Source organism: Schistocerca piceifrons, chromosome 1 (assembly GCF_021461385.2).
Source record: "Schistocerca piceifrons isolate TAMUIC-IGC-003096 chromosome 1, iqSchPice1.1, whole genome shotgun sequence".
In the NCBI taxonomy this organism is placed as follows: Eukaryota; Metazoa; Arthropoda; class Insecta; order Orthoptera; family Acrididae; genus Schistocerca; species Schistocerca piceifrons.
Window position 1 is genome coordinate 159,997,502 of NC_060138.1, and position 17,824 is coordinate 160,015,325.

The following is a 17,824-nucleotide window of genomic DNA, read 5'->3' on the forward strand; positions in this document are numbered from 1 at the left end:
CCGAACGCCTAGGAACTTGAACTGTTCCGTCGTTGCATGAAATGGTATATTGTAGTATCTGTGTTTTTAAGATGTACTTTGGAATATTCTTCAGACATGACTGCACGTCTGAAGGACCTTGGTGGAGGAGGAGGAGGAGATTAGTGTTTAACGTCCCGTCGACAACGAGGTCATTAGAGACGGTAGGACCTTGGGTATGATTCAAATGTTCAAATGTGTGTGAAATTTTATGGGACTTATCTGCTAAGGTCATTAGTCCCTAAGCTTACACACTACTTAACCTAAATTATCCTAAGGACAAACACACACGCCCATGCCCGAGCGAGGACTCGAACCTCCGCCGGGACCAACCGCACAGTCCATGACTGCAGCGCCTCAGACCGCTCGGCTAATCCCGCGCGGCCCTTGAGCATGACTACGTGTCTGAAGGACAAAGTGCATGTCTGAAGGACATTTCAGGGTATATCGTAAAAACAAAGGCACCCCACTATAGTATATAACTCTTCTGCTAACACCAATAAAATCTGCAAAATTTATCGTCGACGGCCTGATGATACCCTAGAAACGGAATACACTGAAGCGCTCATTTGCCTCTAAATTGAAAGACCACTGGAACATGTCCTAAACGATCCTGTGGTCTAGCATTTCACAGCAAGACTTTCCACTTCAATCAGAGAAATTTTCCGAATTTTACATCAGTATTTATATAGAATGACTTCTCATTAGGACGAAATTGAGTGCAGAAATTTGAGATAAAACTGTGACTTCGTTGCATGTAGTTCCATCGTTGGAAGTTACGAATTATTGAAAATTCAGCTTCAGAAATAATATTACAAGGCTACTTAAGCAATGTGCAACACTATTCGCATGAATCACGTCATGACTAATGAACATCAAATAGAGCCTATAACGGGACTCTTTTTTTTCGAATTTAGTAATAATAGTCTATTTATAAATGTACTGTGTACCCCCTGGTGCAGTTTACGAAGAATAATACGATACACTGGAATATACCTATTCAATATCTTTAATGACTTTTTCGAATCTCGTACATATACGTCCGCGGAACGTTTCCAAAGCGCGTTTCGTCATTGTTTGATGCAAGTAATTGTCGCACAGTCTGCTCCATCTCATCATTAGTTGGTAAGTAGCGTCCCAACAGTCTGGCCTTCAATACAGGTAACAAGTGAGAATAAACGGTAATTGCAAAAAAAAGGTAAGTGCTTTTGTTAGAGAAGTTACACGATCAACTAAATTTTATTATTTATAAAACGCAATTTATGTTTTGTAACGATGTAAAATTAACAATGGACTCACACTGAACAACGCGCCGTTCTAATTATACGCAACAGGGAGCGACTTATGATTATTATCGAGGCCCTGTCGTCGTATGAAATACGAGTACTACACTGCAGTCCCTGTGTTCCCAGTTTCATTCTCACAATTTCATTTATGTTTCTTTCCCTACCAAAGCCACTTACGTTCTGTATCAAACCCACCGAACCATACTTTTGGAAGAGCTTAACTCTAACGCCATCTGCAAGCTATGGCTCGTATCTGTGTCAAGGAGACTTCAGCACAACCGCAAGCTGCCATTGTGGAGGAAACGGGGATGGCTGAGTAGAACATCAAAGGAGTGAATATTCTTCACGTGATCATTCAGGCCCCTAGGTGTCCATTTTGAACAACAGTATAAATCTCGCAGACATCTTGATGCGTGAAGGGAACAGGTGTCGTGTCCCGAGAGGAAGTGAGATTGACACGAATTGTATTTAGGGGTCTTACCTCGTTCGGTCTTCTCGAAGAGTAGAGGTAAGTGCGGGCAGCTTCTGCAACTCCGACAGCTAGAAGGAGCAAGCTAATGCTATGATGCAGGATACGGAACTCCGTGAGGAGTGGTTACTGCTGCAGGGTAGAATTCATAAGTTTGACAACTGAAAATCCCTACTGGCACTATCTTGCAGCCGCGCGGGATTAGCCGAGCGGTATGAGGAGCTGCAGTCATGGACTGTGCTGCTTGTCCCAGGGGAGGTTCGATTCCTCCATCGGGCATGGGTGTGTGTGACTGATGACCTTAGCAGTTAAGTCCCATAAGATTTCACACACACTATCTTGCACTACTTTCTTTCAGTTGAATCTCTTACTCTGGAATCTATCTCCCTGGTTGTTGCGGAGCCGAGGCCAGCGAATTTTATAAATTTTATAATTGCACCAGTGTACAGTGGCAAATCACATGTCTTCTTCAACTATCGATGAATTTCAATTGGTTTCACACCACGCAAATTCAGAAAACGAATGATTGCACGCTGTTCAAGTAAGGAAAACCCCGCCATTTTAAGTATTTAAAACAGTTCTCATTCTCGTCGCTGGCGGTAAAATTCCATCTGCCGTACGGTGCTGCCATCTCTGGGACGTATTGACAATGAACGCGGCCTCATTTTAAAACAATGCGCATGTTTCTATCTCTTTCTAGTCCGGAGAAAAAAAATCGGAGGCCTTAGAACTTCAATGCACCTTGTACCAGCTAATTAATTATGCGCACAACGGTAACGGAAGGAAATGATGGTGGACCCTACTACTTGCTAAAATAAGGAGGGCGCACTCACAATAATTTAATAAAAGTCGTAATCCACTCAAAAAAGAGAACTTTCTCGTAATAAACAACAGGAAATCGGATTCTGCCTATATCTACGAAATGTTATGAGGATTAAATATCACAATGAGATTTATTATATATCAGAACATAAATGCACATGATTGTCGACACACACAGTAGGTTAAAGGATAGGGTATACTGAAATATAATAAGAATAAGAGTTGGCTCGAGAACAAGGTGCTCCTACTCTCTGGGGGGCAATAGACTGACGATAATGACTGGAGGTCCTAATGAATCAAATATTAATCTTCCGACCATATAGCAGTATCGCAATTAGTAATGAAAGCTAAAACGGGATCACATGGAGAAATAAGCAAGGTGGACTTGTAGCAAAGCGAGCGCGCGTGCTGCTGAGGGATTCAGTATAAAATTGATAAGGTCCTACAATGCCGGAGCCGCAAAATACTGTACCAGTACCGAAATGTGCAGCATGTCATCGGCAGGCAGCGTCCCGATGATGTAGGCGCCGACTTCTGCCGTGCAGCAACTCTGTGTCAACCCCTGACCTCGAAGGCTGTCCGGGAATTCTAAGTTCTCCCGAAAACGAGCGACCAAGTCGCAAGACCGTCCGACTCCGACGAAGCTCAGATCCCGAATCCTCTCTGCGATGCGATGCAAGCAGCGAAGCCAGCATTGCTCAACTCCCTATTCTCCTCGAAAACTGTGAATCAGCATTCAGTTCTGATTCCAAAATTCCCCAACACTGTCCCAGAGCATCATTCGCGCCAATAGCGACCATTCCTCCAATTTCGAGCAGGGCTTTATGACGTCAGCTAGCCTCAGTTTAAGTTGACCAATCATGCCTCTGCTATTCAGCTGAGGGCACTGAACTAGCCGTTTGACCGGCTACGAAAACAACCTGCCTAGACCACCGGCCATCCGGCGCCAGACAATCGCACCCAGCAGGGCACAGTCCACAAGTATTCTCAGAATAAAGAGGACAATGCAGTCAATTGGTGCCAGGAATCTTGATTCCGGTTGCGCCTGAACGGTAAACATGTAAACTGCGGCAACACTCAGACGTCTCACAGATCGTTTCGCCCAGCATACAGTAGGCGAAACTCGACCGACGTCAGTCGTTCCGCCGGATGTACGAACCCCACAGAATTCAGGGAATTGCAGCCCCCAACCGGAAACGCAGTGTGCCGCGTCCTCCGATGCTCGCCTCACACAAGCCACACAGGAAAGTACCCCAACATGTTTACGAATCAAGTGAAAAGTATTTTTTGAGCTCTCAGTACAAATACTCTCATTACAGTAATCTTATTCGGTCTGTTACTACCTTGCAATGACATAGAACATTAATAAAATTGATGAAAATGAGAGGTGACATGCAAAAGAGGGCATGGAACCTCTCACATCTCCGTCATCGTTACTTCAAGTTGCTTCTATTTTGTAGGAAGAATTCTATAAGATTCCCTTCAAAACCAACCTTGACCTGTATTTATCCATTTGGACTTTATTGGATGCTGTTTTGAATGTCATCGGTTTTTCCACATCGTATTAGGCATGAAATGTGTTGTACTTCTGGTGTTTCCAAATTTTTGTGCGCACACTGTACCTACCAGAACATATTGGAAAGTAATGCTTCTCAATTTTTTGTATTCTGTTTTCAATATCGGTTGAGGTTCTAACGATAACACAGACCACCTTAAGCGGCAAGAGATGCTAACGTTAAACCTCTGCGAGGACTTTTTGAGAAAGTTGACCCTGTGAAAACCTAATGGGAACAGAACTATCACACTGGGATTGGTTTCCGAAACACTTCAGCAGAGTATAACTAACAGTAAACGGGTGGGTCAGGAACAGACGTTCTCCCAGCACAAAAGCAATTTGTAACATTACATATTAAAATCGGTCGCCAGCCTAACTTGGCATTCTTGTGTCAAGCAGTATAATAAAGCAGAAAGCAGTGCTAAGGCTAACCTAACCTTTCTTGACATAAACACACTAAACTCTTTCTTTATACATGTTTACACGACAGCACAGTAACCTAAACATGGAGATAAATGTACTACGAACTTGGAAGTCAGACAAACGATAGCCAGTGAGAGGGCAAACAGTAAAATAGGCCTCTCAACAACTCGTACCTTAAATGAACTAGATGCAGCAGTTTATAGAATCAATCACCAACACATATGAAACTAGTAAGGATACGAAACAGGGAAGAGCATGAAATGACTCTGATTTAAATCACGGGATCTGTTAATGATCATACTCTAGTACAGGGTCTCTATGCCTGTGAATTAACCAACTTGCATTAGAATAGCTTCAACTCGGTTTGAAGCAATTACATTGAATGAAAATCTAACTACATTGGCTCTGAAGGAGCACTTCCGTTGCTTCATTAACTAACTAGCCTAGTACATGAGGTCCCTTAAAATTTCATGGCTTGGAGAACCATGTTCATCAACAAAACTACACAAGTATGTACGAGAATTAGTAAGTATTCGCATCAATAATTATTTATTAGATAGAGCGCAACAAATTGTAACACTTTAAATAACAAATGAGCTTTGGGAAGCAGTCTTTTTACCTATTCAAAATATACAAAATATACAAAATATAGTTGGCTGTCCAAATGCCGACACAACATTAAATTCAAGTTCAAATGCTTTCTCATGAAATGGATACTGATAGAACTTTGTAATTCTGATCAAAGTGCATAAAAGCAAAAATTAATAATCCTTTTCACTTCCGATCAATTTTATTATTTTCAGGCAGCATTTAAAGTAAGGAAAATTATTTAAGAAAATTTCTGATGATTGATTTAAAAATGCACTGTAAGTGAAGAACTTCTCAAGCAGCAAAAGTGAACTTTAAATACTATAACTCTACACATTAGAAAGCAATCACAACTACTTTTACAGCCACCGAGTAAGTTTTTTCATATTAAATTAGGACACTCAGGATTAAGGTCACTAGGAGAGGATTCCTGTGAAGGTTTGTGATTTGGGATAATCACGGATGTAAGACAGAGTTTTCAGCAACAACACGATTATTATTAAAATCAACCAAATTTCACAGATACCTGGTCCATTTACAGAGTGTCAAATACAAATAATGTAGTGGAAGGCTAGATACTGGTGACATAATTTGCAGTGGCTGTCAACATGGCGGTGATGCAGTCATGGCAGTACTATTGGCCTCGCCCTGTTGCAGATCGTCTTGGCGTCGAAATTATGTTTTTATAGGGTCAAAAACCATACCATGATGAATGTATCACCAAACGCAGTATCCGAGGCACATAAATACTGCTATTAAGTTCCTCTGGCCTCAAAATTCCAAGAATACGAGCCACAATAATCCTATACTGCTAGCGACATTTTAACGACAGCACTGCTCAGCTCAGACTCCTTACCCATCACAAAGGACGAGTTGCACTTGCCCACCAACCACACGTTTTCCACTCCGTCAGGCTACTTCCGTAGCTGCGGGGCTTCCCCACATCTTTTACATTCATCCCTACGCTCCCTAACTATGGACCAAGTCATTTACAGTGCATTGTATAACAATCATTCCAGTAGTTATTTAAATCCATAACCACAATTTCAACAACATCGTTCAAAAAGTTCGTATAACTGAAATATGTATACATAGTCAAAAGATTTCCACTACAGATAAAACTCTCTACATAAGCAATACTACAAAATGACGCAGAAATATTCATACAGATACAAAATAGGTCGAAAATAGGTGTTATAAGGTAAATCATGCATATTAATCAGTCCACTTTCTCGCTTGCCTGATGCATGTTGAAACCCTCTGCTCCTAAAGTGCTCTGAATTTTAGCGTGTAACATGAAGGTGTGTAACGTAACTATCTCGGTGCGTGAGAAAGAAGGCGCTGTAATCGAGTTTTCAACCACCTTGGGTTCACTGTTGTCGATCATCGTCCATACAGACCAGACCTAGCCCCCTTCGATTTTCATCTGTTTCCAGAGCCTAAGGAACACCTGCGAGGACTTCAGTTTGATGGTGAGGAAGCTATACAAGGAGAGATGAGGTTGTCAGTACATTAACAATGTCAAACTTAGTACAGTGACGGCATTAACAAACTGGTCTCTCGCTGGTAGAAATGTGTTCGTCGCCAGGGTGGCTATATTGAGAAATAAATACGTAGCATGAAGAATGAAGCGATGGGTGTTAATAAAGTTTGTTGTATTTAAAAAGATTTAAGAGTTTTGGTAAAGGAAGTTCGGAGGCATTATTTTGAGGACACCCTCATATACAGGGTGAGTCACCTAACACTACCGCTGGATATATTTCGTAAACCACATCAAATACTGACGATTCGATTCCACAGACCGAACGTGAGGAGAGGGGCTAGTGTAACTGGTTAATACAAACCATAAAAAAATGCACAGAAGTATGTTTTTTAACAAAAACCTGCGTTTTCTTAAATGGAACCCCGTTAGTTTTGTTAGCACATCTGAACATATAAACAAATACGTAATCAGTGCCGTTTGTTGCAATGTAAAATGTTAATTACATCCGGAGATATTGTAACCTAAAATTGACGCTTGAGTAGCACTCCTCCGCTGTTCGATCGTGTGTATCGGAGAGCACCGAATTACGTAGGGATCCAAAGGGAACGGTGATGGACCTTAGGTACAGAAGAGACTGGAACAGCACATTACACATTACGTCCACATGCTAACACATTTTTATTGGTCTTTTTCACTGACGCACATGTACATTATCATGAGGGGTGAGGTACACGTTCGACTGGCGTTTCATAGGACGTGGAGGACGCATAAATTGGTCAGCCCGTTCTCCCGATCTTACACTTCTGGACTTCTTTCTGTGGGGTACGTTAAAGGAGAATGTGTACCGTGTTGTGGCTACAACCCCAGAGGATATGAAACAACGTATTGTGGCAGCCTTCGGCGACATTACACCAGATGTACTGCGGCGTGTACGACATTCACTACGCCAGAGATTGCAATTGTGTGCAGCAAATGATGGCCACCACATTCAACATCTATTGGCCTGACATGTCGGGACACACTCTATTCCACTCCGTAATTGAAAACGGAAACCACGTGTGTACGTGTACCTCACCTCTCATGGTAATGTACATGTGCGTCAGTGAAAAAGACCAATAAAAAGGTGTTAGCATGTGGACGTAATGTGCTGTTCCAGTCTCTTCTGTACCTAAGGTCCATCACCGTTCCCTTTGGATCCCTACGTACTTCGGTGCTCTCCGATACACACGATCGAACAGCGGAGGAGTGGTACTCAAGCGTCAACTTCAGGTTACAATATCTCCGGATGTAATAAACAAAAATGGCTCTGAGCACTATGGGACTTAACTGCTCAGGTCATCAGTCCCCTAGAACTTAGAACTACTTAAACCTAACTAACCTAAGGACATCACACACATCCATGCCCGAGGCAGGATTCGAACCTGCGATCGTAGCGGTCACGCGGCTCCAGACTGACGCGCCTAGAACCGCACGGCCACACCGGCCGGCTTGTAATTAACATTTTACAATGCAACAAACAGCACTGATTACATATTTGTTTATATGTTCAGATGTGCTAACAAAACTAGCGGGGTTCCATTTAAAAAAACGTAGATTTGTGTTAAAAAACATACTCCCGTGTATTTTTGTATGGTTTGTATTAACCAATTACACTAGCCCCTCTCCTCACGCTCGGTCTGTGGAATCGATTCGTCAGTATTTGATGTGGTTTACGAAATATATCCAGCGGTAACGTTAGATGACTCACCCTGTATACATTAACAAGCCAACACATTGCGAGCACTGCCCTCACGACGCTGGATGCCGCATGGTGACGTTCTGGTCACATGACACATTAACGGAAGACGGTAAACGGAGCAGTCATGAACAGTATATCACCATACAGAAGATATGGGGTGCAAATGAGGAAACCCATTGAGATAACCGACTATGACAAATTGCAGAATATTATTACACAGAGCCCTTGAACGCGTATCTCGAGAACGGCGAAGTTACTTGAATTTTCACGTGCTACTGTCGTGAGCGTCTATGGAAAGAGGTAGGACGGTGAAACTACCATTATGTGCTAAGCGATTGAACGTCCACGACTGTTCACAGAACGCATAGATCTGGGGCTCGTCTGCTCTGTAAAGTAGGATAGATGGTGATATGTGGTGTATTGTTGAACATGGAGTTCCGGAACAGACAAGCCCTATGTTGACCAAACGACATTGTCAATTACGATCGCTATTGGCACGGGACCATCGGGATTTGACCACAGAGTAATGGAAACACGTCAGCTCCTCGGGTGAGTCACATTTTTTTCTACACTAGGTCGATGGTCGTCTCCACAAACGCCGTCATCGTGTTGAACTGCGGCTCAAAACGTGCAGCGCGCCACGGACGCAAGTTGGTGGGGGCAGTGTTATGCTATGGGAGACATTCTCCTGCTCTTTTAAGGAACCAGTGGTAGTAATGGATGATACGGTTACAGCTGCGAACCACCTCCACCCCTTCATGCATGATGCCTTCCCCGACGGTGATATCATCTTCCTACAGTGGTTTCAGGAGCATGATAGTGAAGTCACACTGAAGTCTCGGTGACCAAATTCACCTGATGTAAATCATATGGAACCCATCTGGGTCGATATCGGGCGCTATCGATACGTTTTCAAATGAGCGGCGCGTTATTTACGCGTGTTACATGACCTGTGCGTAGACGTCTAATGCATGATTTACCTCTGAAAACCTACCAACAAACTGTCGCATCCCTGATACGCAGAATCATTGATTTATTTCGTTCCAAAGACGGACAAACAAGTTATTAAACACATGACCATTATTTTTTGCTTCATCAGTGTAAATATTAGATTGTTGCATAAGTTCGTAGCGTTTTTGGCTTGCGTGTTGGTATTCCTGTTACTATGAGTTTATCTAGAGTCATTTTTTATTTGTAGTTCACTGTTGCTGAAATGTGGTTTCGCAGAACAGAGGGGATCAGGTTAGGGTTGTGGAAAGGGGCACAAATCAGTCACTGTCAGTTGCACAAAACACACAACTTTTATTTTCCTAAAAACACTTGAGTTCGCACATGCCCTTAAAAGGACTGAAAACAATACGGATGAAAGACCGAACACAAACTATTAAAATTGCTTTCAGGAATACATGCGACTGAAAGCCTTACTTAAAAATATTTCACTTGAAAGCTCGACTAAAGGCAACATACTGAACATAGAACGACTCAAGGCTTAAGACCTTTCCAATAGAGCAAAATTCCTCTCTCCTTTTTTAAACAAAATTAGTTTAAACAAGAATCCTCAAAGTTTTAATTTAAGACGACTGAAGGCCTTAAAAACATTTCACGTAAAATCTCGGCTGGAGGCCACATACTGAATATTGAACAACTCAAGGCTTAAGGCCTGAATAACAAAGATTTCAAACGGAGCAAAATCTATTTTTTAGAATAGTTTTAAGCAAATCAGTCTCCAAAGCTTAGTTTAAGTCACCTAAAGGCCCTATTTTAAAAGTAAAACAAACTAAACTAATAGACGGCTGAAGGCCTCGCACAGTACATCAGACTAAAAGAAAACCACAATCTAAAACCAACAGAACAGTGGTGCTCAGAAGTGTTCCAAAGGTCGGCCTGAGGAGGTAACTCTAACGTAAAGTTAGGTGAGACAGGCAGCCAAAAGTAAGATTAAATAACTGGATGGAAAACCGACCCAGGGACGGCTGAAGGACCGACCTGCCACCTAATGAATTTCCTTCCGCCCGACCAATGGCACGACAACGGAAAATGTCAGCGAGGACGAAGATACCAGCAGCACTACGTCTTCAAATATTGGCGTCTAAATACAGCCAAGGCGCAATAACCACTCAAAAATATGAACAATATCAAAGGCTGCCGAACTACGCGCCGTGCAGGACTCTGTCCCAACCGAGCGACTGACAACTCCAGTTCAAATGGTTCAAATGGCTCTGAGCACTATGGGACTTAACATCTGTGGTCATCAGTCCCCTAGAACTTAGGCCTAATTAAACCTAACTAACCTAAGGACATCACACACATCCATGCCCGAGGCAGGATTCGAACCTGCGACCGTAGCAGTCGCGCGGTTCCGGACTGAGCGCCTAGAACCGCTAGACCACCGCGGCCGGCTGACAGCTCCAGTGCGCAGGCAGCATTAACATAACTGCTCAGCCTAAATCACACAAGCTAGTCACAGTTGCACGAAAACACTTCCACAGGAACTCGAACAATCCTAAAAGCAATCACTGTGGAACAACAAGGACGAATCACAAGTCGAGACACACAGAGAACCCCTAAGTGGTCGGCGACCAAATACACGTCGTCCGATGAGACGACAGACCGAACAACCAGCCAAGGTCGTCCCCACTCAAGTCATATGTGTCGGCAACTATCGGGCGAGTTTTGGTTGTCCGGACTTCACTGCAGCTCCATCCTGACTCCTTGACGTCCGTTAGGAAGTCGAAGACGCGACGACCCGGACACAGTGGCTCGGACCCAACCGTGCAGAGGGAACACTTGCCCATGGGCCACCCGACATCTCTGCACAAGGAAGGAACCGACCCACGTCCGGCAAGATGACCAGCTGACGAGGGCCAGAAATGGCCAAAAGGCCAAATACACGTAGCCCGATGGGACGACCGACTGAACGATCAACCAACGGTCGTTCCGCTCCAGTCTCCTTCCGTCGGACAGTGCATGTGGGTCGCAAGCGGTCGGCGAGTACTGGCTGTCCGGAACCCACTGGCGCTGCGTCCCGACTCAACTGCCGACAGACCACGACCCGGAAATACTAGCGGTCGCTCCAGAGACAGTACGACAGCGATAAGCGCTGCTGCTGCCACTCACGGGCAAGCAAACCAGCAACTTAGTGCCAGTAAATCAAATAAAAAAGGCTCTGAGCAGTATGTGACTTAACATCTGTGGTCATCAGTCCCCGAGAACTTAGAACTACTTAAACCTAACTAACCTAAGTACATCACACACATCCATGCCCGAGGCAGGATTCGAACCTGCGACCGTAGCAGTCGCGCGGTTCCGGACTGCGCGCCTAGAACCGCTAGAACACCGCGGCGGGCAAAAAAAAAAAAAAAAAAAAAAAAAAAAGGGGAGACGACGGCACCGCAACCAATAAACAGCACGAACGCGAGCCGCGCACGTCTCAGTAACTCTTTACGTATCGTCATTTTGTCATTTGGAGATAGTGAGTGGAGCTGTGGACACTGGAATGTGGAGTGTGAAATGAAGAAATCGGAACATTTCCGACATATTAAACGCTTTGATTTCAGCAGGGAGGTGACAGGAGTGGAAGCAGCCAGAAATATTTGCGCAAAATAGAGGGATAATGTCGTTGGACAGGACACGCAGAATGTTATTTTCTTATTTTAAGGGAGATCGTATTGACAGTAGTGACTCTTCACGTTCAGAAAGTCCTTCGATGTTTGACGTAGATTGTTTCAAACCCATTAATCCACAGTGAATCACGTCACTGTTCTGGAGAACTGGCAAACGTGATGAGCTGTAATCATTCCACCATCGTGCTACATTTGCATGAAATGGTGACGGTTCAAAAATCGGGTGTATGGCTACAGGATGCTCTAAGGGAAAATCACAAAAATCAGTGGGTGGCCATAAATGCGTCTGTTTGCTCATTATCAACTGGTTCGTGAATAACATGCTGTATCATTACTGTTGAGAAGAAAAGGTGTACTTCTGCTAACATACGGAAAAGAAGGGAATGGTTGAGCCCAAGCAAAGCAGCAACTCTGCGTACAACCAGCTGCGTGCTTCCACAAAAGACATCTGCTGGAACAGCGACGGTGTAGTGTGTGGTGTCACCGCCAGACACCACACTTGCTAGGTCGTAGCAAATGACGTAGCTGAAGGCTATGCTAACTATCGTCTCGGCAAATGAGAGCGTAATTTGTCAGTGAACCATCGCTAGCAAAGTCGGCTGTACAACTGGGGCGAGTGCTAGGAAGTCTCTCTAGACCTGCCGTGTGGCGGCGCTCGGTCTGCAATCACTGACAGTGGCGACACGCGGGTCCGACGTATACTACCGGACCGCGGCCGATTTAAAGGCTACCACCTAGCAAGTGTGGTGTCTGGCGGTGACACCACATAGTGTACTAGGAATTCCTTTCCGAGGTGTACCAGTGAGAGCTGCTGACGTGTACTGTCAACAACTGAGACGCCTTGCAGACGCAGTCGAAGAAAATCGACCAGGGAAACTATGCGAAGTAATGCTACTCCACGACAACGTAGCGCGCATACTTCTAGACTGGCAAAAACACTGTACAGGAGCTGGATTGGAAGGTCATTCCGCACCCACGTTATTCACTGATGTTACACCGTGAGATTTTCACCTTACGCGCTCTCTATGGAACAACCTTTTTTTAAAAAGAAATTCCTTATTGTAATAATAATAATAATTATACAAACGTAACCCACTTCCTTAAATGATTAGTGGGTCCTAATTTTATCCGAACATTAATTGCAACTAGATACAAATTTGATTAATTTGTGAGCTACAGATATAACTAGATAAGAATGGGAAACTAATTTGTTTATTATTATTAATATTAAATTTATGTTGCCTACGCTTAACTAAACACTATTGCCTGCAGCGTCACAGTTTTGTCAATGGTTTATAAACCTACTTATTAGAGCATTGCCCATCGAGCTAATCCCGATAGGAGTGCCCCTGATACTGGGCAGGCCAAGGATGTTATTCGCTGCAGGTTCCTAAATAGCTAATTTCCTAATCTAAGTCATAGTAACTAGTTCTAATCTAAGTCCGGTGCTTTGTCATGTATCGGTGATGTCGCACCCCACTCCCCCTAGTCCTGTATGCGGCGGATTCCAGACTATGAGCAAAGTCGGCCTGTCCACGCACAGGCGGTATGGGAATAGGGCGCAAAATTCAGTATTTGGCGTGTCGCAAAATCTTAAGTTAGTTTATGTCCCTCAGGTATTCCTTTAACACTTTTCGTGATACCTCATCTGCCAACTGGTTAAGAATTTGAAAAGTGTCTTCCTGTCTTAGTAAGTGGTACGTGTCATGGAACAACCTTTCTGAAATTTCTTTCCGGATGAAAATGCGACCGAAGTGGCCGTGCGGTTAAAGGCGCTGCAGTCTGGAACCGCAAGACCGCTACGGTCGCAGGTTCGAATCCTGCCTCGGGCATGGATGTTTGTGATGTCCTTACGTTAGTTAGGTTTAACTAGTTCTAAGTTCTAGGGGACTAATGACCTCAGCAGTTGAGTCCCATAGTGCTCAGAGCCATTTTTTTGAAAATGCGCTCCGAACGTGACTCAGCGAGTTGTTATGCTCAAAAGAACGTGATTTCTACAGTTGCGGAATCGAAAAGCTACCCCAGCGTTGGCAGACTGTTGTAAATAGCGAAGGAAAATATATTATTGACGAATGAAGCCTATGTTATGTGAATGCGTTGTCTTTATCAAAATTACGGTGAAACGCTAAGAACTTATGTACCAACCTAATATATTGTGCTCTTCTGCTAAAAATATTGTTCATGTAGTGATGACTATATTTGATGTTTTCTCTTCGATGTGTTCCCTGCGTGGAACTTTTTCTGCGATAGTTGCCGCTTTGTTCCACAGCCCGGGGCTAAACGTAATTTAGAGAGCGGTCTGTAGCAGTAAATGTAGTGAAGGAAGAAACACTTTCGGCACAGAGGCGAGGAGCCGGCGCGGGCTCGGCGGCGGGCGCCTTTTTAGCGCTGCGCAGGGCGGCCGGCCGTTTCATTAAGTGTGCCCGCGCGGGCCCCGGCGAGCGAGACAGCCCCGTGCGCCGCCGCCGCCGTCGCCGCCTCCCGCCGGATCAAAGCCGACCCGGGCCAGACCGCAGCGCGCGCCTCAAAGGACAACTTTTAATTCAATTCTTAACGTATTTGCGTTATCAAACGCGTCCCAGCCCGGCCCGGCGCCGGCGCCGACATCGGCTCAAAAAGGCGCCCGCTGCAACGGCGGCGGCGACGAACACGGCGGCGGCGGCAGCGACGCGCTAATTCAAGACAAGATGCGGGCCTCTGTCTGCAGGCCGCCCCAATTAGGAGCAGCCTCGCTGCGGGGGTGGGGACCGGGGGCGGGACAGGCGGGGAACACACGCCGAGCCCGGAGCGCTCTGCCCAGCCAAAGTCCAAGGCCCCGCCGCCGACTACACATCGGGAGCTGTATTGCCCTACTGTGCTAAAGAGTGTCTTGAAATGAGGTAGTAGGATGAACATCAGCGAAAGTCAAACGTGGCCGAGCGGTTCCAGGCTCTACAGTCTGGAACCGCGTGACTGCTACGGTCGCAGGTTCGAATCCTGCCCCGGGCACTGATGTGTGTGATGTCCTTAGGTTAGTTAGGTTTAAGTAGTTCTAAGATCTAGGGGACTGATGACCTCAGAAGTTAAGTCCGATAGTGTTCAGAGCCATTTGAACCATTTTTGAAAGTCAAACTGTTGTGGATTGGCAAGAGACCCAACCCACTATGAGAGGAAGCCGAAGGGAACGTGTTTTAGCTCACGCAGGCTGGCGTGAGGTCTGGAACACGTCAAGGAAATGAGACTAGCAAAAAAGGACGTAGCTGCGGAATACTTAACTTTAATCCATAAATGGTGAACATCGCTCTTGACGGTACATGTATTGCAGCATCAATAGTAACTGGTAATGGCGCCTTGCTAGGTCGTAGCAAATGACGTAGCTGAAGGCTATGCTAACTATCGTCTCGGCAAATGAGAGCGTATTTTGTCAGTGAACCATCGCTAGCAAAGTCGGCTGTACAACTGAGGCGAGTGCTAGGAAGACTATCTAGACCTGCCGTGTGGCGGCGCTCGGTCTGCAGTCACTGATAGTGGCGACACGCGGGTCCGACGTATACTAACGGACCGCGGCCGATTTAAAGGCTGCCACCTAGCAAGTGTGGTGTCTGGCGGTGACACCACACAAACACACGCCGAGCCCGGAGCGCTCTGCCCAGCCAAAGTCCAAGGCCCCGCCGCCGACTACACATCGGGAGCTGTATTGCCCTACTGTGCTAAAGAGTGTCTTGAAATGAGGTAGTAGGATGAACGTCAGCGAAAGTCAAACGTGGCCGAGCGGTTCCAGGCGCTACAGTCTGGAACCGCGGGACTGCTACGGTCGCGGTACTGTAACTGAACGGGGAGTTGATAGTTGATGGCTGCAGACACTACATCGCTTTTACAGCGTTCTATGGAAACCAGTTCAAAGATGAAACTTCCTGGCAGATGAAAACTGTGTGCCGGACCGACACTCGAAATCGGAACCTTTGCTTTTCACGGACAAGTGCTCTACCATCTGAGCTACCCAGGCACGACTCACGCTCCGTCCTCCTGGTTCGCAGGAGAGCTTCTGTAAAGTTTGGAAAGTGGGAGACGAGGTACTGGCAGAACTAAGGCTGTGAGGACGGGGCGTGAGTCGTGCTTGGGTAGCTGAGATGGTCTCAAGTCGGCAAAACTTCAGCCGGCACGGTAGCTCAGCGTGTTCGGTCAGAGAGCCGGTTGGACTCTGTAATAAAAAAACTGAGTTGTAGGATCAACAAACGAACTTGAACGGATGTCATTGTGACGTCCACAACGACCAAACACAACGATCAACAACGAACAAAATAAATTTTAAAAAATAATTGGTGGAGCACTTGCCCGCGAAAGGCAAAGGTCCCGATTTCGAGTCTCGGTCCGGCATACAGTTTTAATCTGCCAGGAAGTTTTATATCAGCGCACACTCCGCTGCAGAGTGAAAATCTCATTCTGCCAGTTCAAAGATGTTGGCCAGAGATGGGGTAGTCTATACGATTGGAGTTCACACCCTCAGCGTTAGTTAAGGCCTGAAGATGGCGTGCTGAGGCATCCAAAGTGGCTGCGATATAATAAAATAGCAACAAAACCACGGCTGCTGGTGTTTCTTTTTATTATGTAAGTGAATTGCCACTGTCCCGCGGACTATAGACTCTAAAGGTGGTATATGACTTTGGCATGACGCGAGCGAAATAACTGCTGATGGCTGAAGTTGAGAGGATGTAAAATGTAGACCGGCAATAAGAAGAAAAGCATTTCTCAAATAGCAATTTGTTGCAGTGAAATACAAATTTAAACTTCCGGTAGTCTTTTTCTCAAGGTACTTGTCTAGAATGTACCAGTCTACAGAAGTGAAGCGCGGCACAACTAAACTAGGCTCATAAAACTGTTCGGTTCATTAGAACGCATCCTGCACCATCAAAGCTTCGTCAGTTTTCTGCTATAGGAAAGTATTGTGACAACCAGGGTGGGTGGTGGGGGGGGGGGGGAGGGGGCAAGTTAACGGCTATAGAAGAAGACCGAGGCCCTAATCCCGTAAGCAGCTTCAAATGGTTGTTGCAGGTAGCTGTTGACTGGCAGTGTCTCAAGAACGCACACCCAATTCTACGACTTTCTTGGCGACTTTGCACATAAAGTTACTAACACAAGGCAGGTAGGTGAAACAATTGACTTAAGGTCCTCGCAAAAATAAAATTCTAGAAATAGCATTGTGAAGTTGCCTGTTCATTCAACACTTTCACTTCTCTCCATTATATTTTGCTGTTAATATATCGCGGTATCTGTCTTTGCATTACTTTATTTTTATTTATTTATTTAATTAGACTGGCCCTCTCTCACATATAACCAGTCGTTGTACGTATTTTAGATGGCATATATTTAGTAAGCATGTTATACTAAGTTTGGCAACGGCCTTGCCACAGTGTATACACCGGTTCCCGTGAGATCACCGAAGTTAAGCGCTGTCGGGCGTGGCCGGCACTTGGATGGGTGACCATCCAGCCGCCATGCGCTGTTGCCATTTTTCGGGGTGCACTCAGCCTCGTGATGCCAATTGAGGAGCTACTCGACCGGGAGAGCGGTGTGCTGACCACACGCCCCTCCTATCCACATCCTCTTCTGAGGATGATACGGCGGTCGGATGGTCCCGATGGGCAAATTGTGGCCTGAAGACGGAGTGCTGCTGTGCTGTTATACTAAGTTTGCACTTGGCACGGTTGGTTTTCAATTATGAATTCTAGCAGCAAGCGGCATGAAGAAATGGCTGGCCGCGGGGTGAAAAGATGAATCTGACAACACACAGTTAAAAAGGATATAGGGGAACAGGAGGTGGCGTTACTCATAGAAAAAGG

General features: G+C 45.3%; 1 pseudogene; it reads left to right on the forward strand.

The window, feature by feature from the left end:
* The first annotated feature begins 17,376 nt into the window (after nt 1–17,376).
* Nucleotides 17,377–17,493, forward strand: LOC124722324 (annotated as a pseudogene).
* Nucleotides 17,494–17,824: the final 331 nt, after the last annotated feature.